General features: G+C 48.3%; 3 long non-coding RNA genes across 5 annotated transcripts; all 3 read right to left on the bottom strand.

Annotated features, from left to right (window-relative positions):
* Positions 1–226: 226 nt before the first annotated feature.
* On the bottom strand, positions 227–1,193 carry LOC119316406. The gene is made up of 3 exons (XR_005152977.1): positions 1,108–1,193; positions 683–949; positions 227–591 (listed from the first exon to the last, which is right to left on the bottom strand). It is a non-coding gene; the product is annotated as an uncharacterized LOC119316406 (long non-coding RNA).
* Positions 1,194–6,117: 4,924 nt separating this feature from the next.
* Positions 6,118–7,839, bottom strand: LOC119318926. The gene is made up of 2 exons (XR_005154272.1): positions 7,362–7,839; positions 6,118–6,358 (listed from the first exon to the last, which is right to left on the bottom strand). It is a non-coding gene; the product is annotated as an uncharacterized LOC119318926 (long non-coding RNA).
* Positions 7,840–8,302: 463 nt separating this feature from the next.
* Positions 8,303–11,297, bottom strand: LOC119316248. 3 transcript variants are annotated; one of them, XR_005152834.1, is made up of 4 exons: positions 10,338–11,297; positions 9,936–10,007; positions 9,117–9,400; positions 8,303–8,603 (listed from the first exon to the last, which is right to left on the bottom strand). It is a non-coding gene; the product is annotated as an uncharacterized LOC119316248 (long non-coding RNA). The 3 variants fall into 3 exon arrangements; XR_005152833.1 differs by lacking the exon at positions 8,303–8,603 and having other exon boundaries at positions 8,940–9,400; XR_005152832.1 differs by lacking the exons at positions 8,303–8,603; positions 9,117–9,400 and having other exon boundaries at positions 9,588–10,007.
* Positions 11,298–11,303: the final 6 nt, after the last annotated feature.

Genomic DNA, 11,303 nt, shown 5'->3' with positions numbered 1-11,303 from the left:
GACCGACATGCTCGATGTGATTCATGTATGCATGTCTCCATAGGTCTGTGCCGCTTTGGGTTCACGACTAGCCATGTCGGTCCGGGTTCTCTGTCATATGGATGCTAGCGACACTATCATATACGTGAGCCAAAAGGCGCAAACGGTCCCGGGCCACGGTAAGGCGACACCCGTGGGATACCGTGCGTGAGGCCGCAAAGTGATATGAGGTGTTACCGGCTAGATCGATGTGGCTTGGAATCGAGGTCCTGACAGCCTTGACGAACTCCAAGGCCCGGCGTGCTCCGGCCCGGGCCGAGGAGCCCTTCCACGCCTCAAGGCGGCCAGCCGCCACCTCTAGTCAGTCGGCAGTCCAGCTGGGGGTGTGCGGGGACGGCATATCGGGCCACAGGGCGGCGATCGCCTGGGCGCCGACACGCTGAAGACGGCGCAACATCCGATGAGTCGGCCGAAGACGAGCCTGAATGTTGAGAAGCTGCTCGCGAAGAGTGCGAGGGGCGTTGGCGACGATCTCCTCGCCTTCTGCCCTTCGTCCTTCGTGGTCGGCCTCGATAGCCTGGTTGGCGGCACCAGAGTGACCTGGGAAGAAGTCTACCAGGACCAAAGCAAAGAGTCAGAACAAAGAGAAGTCGGCTTGATCAGAGGCCGGCGGCTTAAAAGAAGAGTAAAGAAGGCTGCTTACCGTCGACCATATCCTTGATTTCGCCAAAGCCGGCCGTCAGCATCGCCTCCTTGTCGGTCCAGGCGGAGCGTTCGATCTCGAACTCCGCAAGAAGACCCGCCTCCTTGTCCTCTGCCTCCTTCTGAGCCTTCTGGAGAAGCTCCACCTGCTCCACCAGTCGCACGACCAGCCGATCGCGCTCTTCGGCCAGCTTGCCGCAGTCCACCTCCTTGGTATGAAGCGCAGCGTTGGCTTCGCCCAGTTGCCGTTAAAGGGTGGCATTGGCCTCTACAAAAGTAGAAAAAGAGAGAGACGACAACAATCAGCAAAGAAAGATGAAGTTGCCAGGAAGATCCGGCCTGACTGCTCAGCAGTCGACCCGAATTTCGAGGACTATAGCCCGCGGGTGCGCCAGCGCGCCCTCGCAGAGAAAGAAGAAGACTTACTCCGGCTCTCCGACAAGTCGGCGACACGTTGATCCAACTCCTGGACTCTGGAGTTGAAGGCGGCCGCACGGAGGTTATGATAATCCTGCAGCAAATATGTTAGTACTTGGAGCTCGCTAATTAGAGTTCCGGGCCGCCTGCTCAGCAGCCGGCCCACAGCTCGGGGACTACACCTAGTGGGTGCGTTGGCGTGCCCCCACAAGGCAATACAAGAATTAAAAACAAAGAAGCAAGAAGTATACCCGGACGGCCTCTCGTGACTCCAGGAACGCCTTGTTGCAGAGCTTGAGAGCGTCGGCCTCGGTGCGGAGTTTGGCTTGAACGTCCAGAATCGCCTTGTTCAGAGGGCCCGTCCCGCCTCCCCGCACCCACTGCGGCGCTGGTCGCCTTGGTGTCCGGGATCGAGGAGCTTGTGGTGCCGGCCTCCAGTGGGCGCGGCGCCGAGGCTGCCTTCGCGAGCCGGCGGCGTAAGGGTGTGCGGACCCCGGGAGTCGGGCCCATCACCATCTCGTTTCCGGCTGGTGGCGCCGGCGGGTCGGCCAGCTGCTTGTCTCGCGCCTCCTCAGAAGGAGGTGGCGGGGGCACGATCACATTCGGCATGGCGACATCGCCGTTGTCCCTTTCCATGATAGGGTGCTCGCCGCCGGCTTCCCCAGTCCGCGCCACGAACTCCATTGGCGGCGGCGCAGAGTTCAGGAGGACAACAAACACCGCCGACTAACGGCACGCGGCTTCCTCAGCCTGCTTCTTCAGCACAGTGGCGGCTTCGGCCTCCGCCAGCTTCTTCAGGGCGGCGGTTTCCGCCCTGTCCGCTTCCGCCTTCTCCAGGCGGGCGGCTTCCCGCTCTTCGCGTGCCTCCCGCGCGTTCCGCTCCGTCGCCTCCCGGAGGTTGGCGACCGGATCGATCTGCCAGGTGGTGGTGGAAGTCTCCGCCGACCCCACGATGGAGGCGGCGGCCGACTTCTCAAGAGAGAGCGGGGCTCTAGATTAAGGGAAACAAGGCGAAGAAACTCAGGCAAGATCAGCAAGAAAGGAGAAAGTACGAGAGGAAGACGGTACCTACACAGAAACCAGCTGCGACTCCTTGATAACCCACAAGTATAAGGGATCGCAACAGCTTTCGAGGGTAGAGTATTCAATCCAAATTTATTGATTCGACACAAGGGAAGCCAAAGAATATTCTCAAGTATTAGCAGCTGAGTTGTCGATTCAACCACACCTGGAAACTTAGTATCTGCAGCAAAGTGTTTAGTAGGAAAGTAATATGATAGTGGTGGTAGCAGCAACAAAAGTAGAGACAACAAAAGTAATATTTTTGATATTTTGTAGTGATTGTAACAGTAGCAGCGGGAAAGTAAAATAAGCGAGAACAAGTATATGGAAAACTCGTAGGCACCGGATCAGTGATGGATAATTATGCCGGATGCGGTTCATCATGTAACAGTCATAACATAGGATGACACAGAACTAGCTCCAATTCATCAATGTAATGTAGGCATGTATTTCGTATATAGTTATACGTGCTTATGGAAAAGAACTTGCATGACATCTTTTGTCCTACCCTCCCGTGGCAGCGGGGTCCTATTGGAAACTAAGGGATATTAAGGTCTCCTTTTAATAAAGAACCGAAACAAAGCATTAGCACATAGTGAATACATGAACTTCTTAAACTATGGTCATCATCGAAAGTGGCCCCGATTATTGTCACTTCGGGGTTGCCGGATCATAACACACAGTAGGTGACTATAGACTTGCAAGATAGGATTAAGAACTCACATATATTCATGAAAACATAATAGGTTCAGATCTGAAATCATGGCATTTGGGCCCTAGTGACAAGCATTAAGCATAGCAAAGTCATAGCAACATCAATATCAAAACATAATGGATACTAGGGATCAAACCCTAACAAAACTAACTCGATTACATGATAAATCTCATCCAACCCATCACCGTCCAACAAGCCTATGATGGAATTACTCACGCACGGCGGTGAGCATCATGAAATTGGTGATGAAAGATGGTTACCTTTCCTTTGAAATAATCCAAACCATCCTCCCATGATGATCTTGTACTCATAACATTCTTGGGGAGGGACACCAAAATCAACTCTGATCCACATGTATCGTATTCGTGATTATATCCACATGAGGCATATGCAAGCTACTAAGCTTAGATCAAAACATCATAAATCCGAGTGCCAAAGTTGTCTCCATCCTAGAATCCAAGTAGTTATATCATTTAAACTAAAGGAAACACGAGTTGTGATACTCCAAGATCCATGTTTCCTTACTACTAATCCAATCCCGGATGCTCCAATAATCCACCATTTCCATAATCAAGATTTATGTTCCTAAGTCTCATCTAGCCTAAAGGAAACACAAGTTGTGTTACTTCAAAATCCTTTTGATCTTGTTCACTTGATGTTTGGGGTCAAGCTCCCTTTGCCTCGAAAGGAGGCTATTGCTACTATATTATATCTCGACACACATGGATATATTTTATGCCTTCTTGTAGTGAGGTCTTATCAATTTGTAAGATGTTTGCAACAATACTTCATACCCTGTTTTCCACTCCTATCTGTGTCTTTCATGCAGATTTTACCCGTGATTTTATCTATTGTTTGTTGCGCGGATTCCTCGCTGAGCAGAGCACACTTGCTCGGTTCTCTTAGCATGGACATGATGCTCAGAATGTTGTTGTTGAGAGCAAGCATCGTCACCTTCTTGAGGCGGCTCATACGTTGAAGATCATTGCCTCTCTTCCACCACACTTTTGGGTTGAGGTTGTTTCTACTTCCACCTACCTCATCAACATTCAGCCTTCCTTGCTTAGTAGGATGACATTCCTCTCGAGCGTATTTCTGGTCGTTGCCATGACTACTCATCGCTTCGTTTGTTTGGTTGTGTTTGCTACACTCTTGTTGCCCCCCTCCACCCCCGTCAACACACCAAACTGACTACTAAGTTTGTTGAATGTGTCTTCTTGGGTTACAGTGATGAGCACAAGGGCTATCGGTGTTGGGATCCTGTTGGTCGGTGGATGCACATTTCTCGGGATGTGACTTTTGATGAGTCTCGCCTTTCTATCCACTCTTATCCTCTCCTTCGGCCTCCCCCACCAAGGATATTTATTTCCTAACTTTTTCCCAATACACCTATCACCCATGTATTGCCCTCGTCTACCCAACCTACCGTGTCTTCCAACTATTGTTATAGACCCCACGTCATCGTCACCTGCGGCTTTCCCGGTGATTGCCCCTCATACTCTTCTTTACTACATTGGTTGCCATTCGCGACTACTATGTCTCCTTCTGTTGGCAACACACCTCCTCCGGCTCAACCTGCTTATAGCTTCCGCGCTCACCCGCTTCCGCCTATTGGCCGCTATGGGTGTTCTGACGCTGCTCTTCTCGAGACGCGACTTCATACCAAGTCGCCGTGTTCTTCCCAAACGACAACATGTGATGGCATAGGAGATTGCTGCTCTTGAGCTCACCGACATGTGGGATCACATCCCCCCCGATCCCCCGTGCTTATCCCATCACGTGTAACTTGTAAGTGGGTCTACAATGGTTTAGACTCTAAGAGCATCTCAAATAGATGCTCCAAATTTTGACGGTCCAAAACCGGAGATGTAAATTTTGGACCGCCAAAAAGTGCGTTTTGGAGCTCCGGAAAAAGGCCAACTCCAACAGATGGTCCAAAAGAGCAACTCCAATAGATGGTCCAAATTCATGGTCCAAAACTGGCCAGCAGCCGCCCGACTGCTGTTCAGCCGATGTCCAACCACCTTGGGGAATTCCGTCGAACACCTTGTGCGCGCGATGGAAGAAGATGGCCGCCGGTTGGATTGGCTGCTGCTGACGGCTGTGGCCGGCTCCGGACGGCGGCGGTGATAAGAAATGAGGTTGGAGGCCGGCCAAGAGGAGCTCGGCGGGCGGCGAAGACTAGTTCGGCAGCCGGGCGGAGGGCTTGGTGCGACGGTCGTGCGGCCGGCGCAACGGCCGTGGACAAGCTCACGGCCGACGGGAGGAGGTTGGCGGCAGCCTAAGACCCGGCGGAGGCCTACCGCGGCAGCTGGACCACCGGAGAGGCCGAATCCCGCGCCAGCTACCACCCGATTCAGCGCCGTCCGGGCGGCGGCGGGGGCGACAGCGGCGGAGGGCGGCGGCGGCGGGCATGTGGGGTGGTGGCGGCGCCGACGACGAGGTTTTGGGCGATCGCGGCGGCGGATTCCGGTCGACTGTTCTTCGGGCGGGTGGACGGGCGCGAGCGGGAAAGGAAATGAAGTGGCGGCTGGGCTTTCGTGGGTGGCGGCTGGTTTTGGATCAGATGCACCTCGTGATGTATATTTGCACCGCGAGGTGTTGTATTTTACATCACGTGGAGGCCGTGGTCCAATTTTTTTTTACAAATGGACCGTCTGTTGGAGCAGCGTTTTTTGCCCCAAACGGTCCAAAACTTAGGTATTTTTACACAAAGACCATCTATTGGAGATGCTCTAGTGGTTCTCTTGAGCGTTACAAAACTCGTCTTATGACCCGTGGCTTTCAGCAGGAACATGACTGTGACTACAATGAGACATTTGCTCCTATGGCACGCATGGCCACCCTTCACACACTTCTTAGTGTGATATTTGTTCGCCACTGGTCTGTCTCTCAGCTTGATGCCAAGAATGCATTTCTTAATGGTGAATTGCATGAGAAAGCCCCTCGTGTCTGGTCTGAGCGTTTTGTCTTAGTGGTGACCGCGGCTAGTTTTTGGCGAGTGCTCATGATCCTGCACTTTATGTGCACCTTTAGCTCATGGTCGAACTCTTATGATATATGTCGATGCATGATCATCACTGGCGACGACGTTGAGTGGATTGCCTTTGTGAATACTCGTCTTAGTGAATAGTTTCTATGCCTGGTGTTGGTGTTCTTTCCTACTTCCTTGGGATTGAGGTTTCTTCTACCTCTGATGGCTTCTTTATTTCCCAAGAGGGTTACAAAGGAGGGGTATTAAGAATGTCAAAGGGGGTGTCAATTTCAAGCAGATAAGGCATAGCTTAACCCTAGCTAACTTACTTAGCATAGCAATACTAGCAAAATAATACTTTATGCATGGAAAATAATTCGAAATGTGCAATGCAAATATGGTTCAACATGATTAGAGTAGGTTCCTTGCCTCGCTCGGCAAAGTCTTCAATGCTTTTGGTCACTCCTCGAACATCCTTGAATCTTCCAAAAAATAACATTTTCTACTCGCTGAAAAAATAAAAAATAGCACACAATCAATAGACAGTACATGCGAATGGCCCCAAAATTTAGAAAAGTAGTGGGAAAACACCATCAGCATCCGTGCAAGCACACACACAAAGCAAAGCTCGACGCTTTCACTCGCTGCACTATACTATACTAGGAAGGTGTAGTTTCTTCACTAGAGAAACAATGCATGTGGTTCAGACTTTTTCAGACAACTAAATTGCAACATCACATTCTAATTTCTAACCTCCCGAGTGCAAAACATCAAGTCTGTTCAGGTTGGAAGATGACTAGTATTATCCACAGACATGTTTTAATTTGTGGATTTTTTCACTCTGTGCACTATGCTGGACGTAGACAGAAGTTTCATTGGAGAAGCATTGTACAGGTTTCAGACTTCCTCACAAAATAGTTTGCCTGAACGCAAACGTGTCATGTATGTTCAACTAGGATTACTCACAGCTAGAATCAAGATCATGTTCGACTAGGATTACTCACAGCTAGAATCAAGACCTAAGACCGCACAACAGGGCTCCACATGGGAGGTTGAAGAGGAAGAAAAGCAACCACACAAGATCAGCCATGACTTGGGGCAGCTTTCCTCTGGCGCTTGTGATTGAAAGGGAGGACATCACCGGAGAAAAAGAGAGAATATGTCAAGAGGAAGGAGAAAAGGCATGCATCATCTCAACACCATCCCGTTCAGATCGGCTAGTGGAGAAATTATGCGGAGTATGCAACTGCTCCAATCTGTCTCAACTAATCATACGCAAGAAAACAAAATTGCAAACAAATCCACTTAGGATTTTGGCTCTAATTTGTCGCATTGCAGGGAGAAGTGAAGATGAGGCCGGCGTAGTGGAGCAGGTAGGCGAGCTTCTTCACCTCAAGCGACTACGCCGCCAAGTTCGCGGCTGCCTGCGCAACAAGCACAGACGCAATTCCGTCGCCTGAATCCACGGCGTGAGACGAGACGAGACGAGAGGAGGGGGGACGCTAGCCGGACCTGCGGGGAGAGGTGGGCGACGTCGACGGCCCGAGAGACGAGGGCGAGAAGGTTCTTGAGGGCGTCGAGCTTGTCGCCGTCGAAGCGGGAGTCGAGGAGCACCGAGATGGCGGCGCCGTCCGGGTCGTCGAGGTGCGCGCCCGCCCCACCGCCCACGACGCTGCCGCGCCGCTGGCCCGCATCCCGCACATCTCCGAATCAGACTCTCTATAGGCGGCGAGGCTGCGCCGCGCGGATCGAGCGTGCCCGAGCTCCCTCGTCGAACGCGGCGGCGAGGCTGCGCGGCGCGGATCTTGGCAGCCGCCGCGTTTCGCCGGGTCCGTCTCGTTCACGGGAGCGCGATGCGTACACATGGATCGGGCCGAACTTCGTATAAACCTGGGCCGTCCACGAGAAGGACTGGGTCATATTTTCTGTGGGCCTGGTCCACGTGCACATCCGAGCTTGGATGCTGCTGAAATAGAGTGAGCCCCTCAAAATAAAATGAAATATAATGAGCACAATACGGAGGTGTGAGGGCATTGATTTGAACTGTGAGAGCTATATCTCGCTTATGGCAAGAGTATCAACCATCTCGTCTGAAATCTTTTCCCTGCACCCTACAGTATTGGGCCAGCCTGTTCGTCTGCTCTCTAAGTTTGATGCGTTCGCTTTGGGTTTTTGTTGACTATGTAATTGATTTTTTATGTTATAAATATTATAGTTTAATGCAAATAATATTCGCATGAATGGAGAAATAGAAAAGATGATGAATAGAATGCGGGAGAATGCTTAGAAATGTTATTTTTGTTATCAAGGACTTTGCAATATATGTAAAAAGAAGTATATATAAATTCTAGCCGCGCAAATGCGCAGATCACGCTGCTAGTTCTAAAAGAAAAAGCACGTCCATTAGTCAACTTGCATGGAACTCAAGCATGAGGGGCAGCAGCCAGCAGAGATTAATTAAAGCATCAAACTCTCTTCTTCTATTGCGAGTTCAACAACAACATACAACAAGTATCATATATTCTACAGATACGGGTGCCGGTATGGTGATGACAACCCTAATAATACAAGTTCAATACTTCTTAAATATACTAAAAATTTCATAATAAACCGGACTACTCATAGGCAGCGTGGCGCTACAAGCTCCATCGGTCAAACTAGGATCGCTCCACCCTCTGAAAGATCAAACTTCGGCATTTAGTTCCCCGATGGCCATATATCCCCTCTGAGATCCTCCAAATGTAGACTTCTTTCCTGTCCACACATGTAGATTAAGATTAATGGCCATACTAGGAAACAATCTATGAAGGACAGACGCTCATATCATCATATGTACATGAGAGAAACAAAAATTGCTTGTTATTTCGAGTTCGGTAGACAATAAAGACAGTATATCTCGTGACTGTACACAAGAAAGAAATTTGAGCATCATGATAGAAAATTCAATAGTCTTGGTGCCAGCAGCAACAAGAAAACTTTTATAACCAGCGAGTTAACCACTTCCAATGGCACATCCCAATCATGGAAAGTCGGGAATAAATAACATTCATATTCAAAACTCAATAGTTGACAAAGATTCAAACATAAGCATGTGAAAAAAATCTCTTTGCATATCAAATACGCAATGCCAATACATTCTTGCTTGGAGCAATTCAAGCATGGACAAATTTGCAACGTATAGTTTCTCCTGTTCCACACAACAAACGACCACATGAACCGTGTTCCACTTCGGAGTTGCAGATGAGAGGGGGGGCTTAGCTATCTTACTTCTCGGGGTAGTACAGGAGGCAGGAGTAGACGAGCTTCTTCACCTCCAACGACTGCGCCGCCACGTTCTCTCTTGACCACCTTGACCACCGGTGCTGAATGCGAACAACAAACCAGTCCGAATTTCCACGGCGTGAGAGGACAGGATGAACCGAAGCGAACCTGTGGGGAGACGTGGAGGCGCTTGATCCCTTCGACCTTTTCGGCGTCGAAGCGGGGGTCAGTTCTGCAAAATGTTCAGATTCCATAGCTTTCCATCATCCAGCACCAGCCAGCCCATACTACTACACAACAAAAGATGCTGCAAAGTCAGGACTGCTTTGCCTGATCACGTTAATTAATTGATATCTACTTATTATTCACGTTAGAGTTCCAAAATTGCCAAAAGAAAAAGGAAAAACTCTTTCAGAAAGGGTAGCTAGGGCAAGTACTGAAAGGCAAGACAGACATCTAGATATCAACACTCTGCTCTGCCAAAAGAAAAACCTCTTTGCATCTCTACTTCTCTAAATATCAACACTCTGCTCTGCTCTGCTCTGCTCTTCTCTTCTCTTCTCTAAGCAGAGTAGGCGCAGCCAACACATCATTACAACTACTACATATGGCTCCTGCCCAAACACATGTCCATAAACAACTAACTCACTGCCACTTTGGTCACAAATTCTTCCTTCAGATTACAGCAAGCGACTGAAACAATATGAACTACAAATGGTAGTCTTAGTCTCCATGCAGCTACATTACTGGTTCTCATAAAAGCTTTCCTTGTTGCCAATAATATAAATTACACAACACTTGTCTTTTCCCCAGATAAACAACAACCTACTGCATTCACGCATGTAGTTCGATGCCACCAGGCCGAGCAGCAGCAGGATGAGGATGTCTCCCTTCCCCCTGCTCACATCAAGATTTAAACTAGATGAGACTAGAGCTGGGTTTATTAAGCGTATCAAGTAGCGTAGCGCTGCTAACTTAGTTGTCCAAATCATGCAATTCTATTGAATGTAAGATCGAACAGTGAAAGCAATATACATAGCCAGTCAGTCAGTAGGTAATGTTTTGCTTTGCATGTTGCTAATAGGCGCCAGCTTAGTTTCTTCCCAAGTAGTTCAACATATCACTGAGGCATATCCACTGACATTAATTAGCACCGTACCAACGGAATCAACTAAGAAGAGAACTGCACCTTGAAGCATAGTTAATAGCAGAGAGAGAAAAGAATACCAGATTGATTCAATCAAGAGGACAATATGATCTGATCTCCCTAGCTTAGCTGTCAATGCAGTTTTTCCTTTCCCCGATCTGCTTTTTGTCGTTGGTCCTTGCTTTTTTCTCCTGATAATCCGGATGCTACTACTTCTTGGTCCTCCTCTGCAACCATGGTGTGGACTAACCCAACAGAGGAAAGATGGAATCAATAAGAGGGAATTACAAAAGAAAACAAATAGTTAAGCATTATCTCAAACAAATACATCAAGAGTTGTGTTAATTTACCTCTAGTTTCGATCAAGTGCTGGGACACAGCGTCCTCATTTGCTACCTAGCGCACTTGCTAGATATAACTATCCTCCTGATCGCATATAGCGAACCCCCATCTATAAATCATCCTACAGAAAAAAAATCTATCCTAGCTACCACGAGCCCGCAATGTGGAACTTGCAGTGCTACCCTTGCCCGGCCTTCCCTTCTCTATATGACTGACCTAAAAAACTGTTGAAATCCTCTAAAGGGACAAAAAGACTAAATGAAACAAACCATGGCTTACAAATGATCTCCTACAAAAATAATGACTATAGAAAACCACATGAATTAAAAAACAGTGATGTGCTGACCATTGCTTATCCAGCAACAACGTTGAAAATAATAAGAAATTCTGCTTACGTGGTTCTACAAAACTAACTGCTCAATGTTGATCTGAAATACATTTATATGATTGAAAACTAAATAGAAGACTGAACCATGTCAGCTACAGTTTCAGAGCTACAGTATGCAGTTTGTATTGAAGAAAGGTTCAGATTGAATACTGATTTAAAATTCTAATATTAAAAATAAAACTAAGGAATGAATAATGATTTAAAAGAATAATAACAAGAAGTTCCAAATTTTGAAGCGTGCAAGGAACTCAGAAATGACCAAAGGACAAAACTAATAAACAAGAATGAGAACACACGAAGCCTGGAACAGAACTTA

The sequence above is a fragment of the Triticum dicoccoides genome, chromosome 6A, assembly GCF_002162155.2.
Source record: "Triticum dicoccoides isolate Atlit2015 ecotype Zavitan chromosome 6A, WEW_v2.0, whole genome shotgun sequence".
In the NCBI taxonomy this organism is placed as follows: Eukaryota; Viridiplantae; Streptophyta; class Magnoliopsida; order Poales; family Poaceae; genus Triticum; species Triticum dicoccoides.
This window is presented reverse-complemented; position numbering and strand designations above follow the sequence as displayed.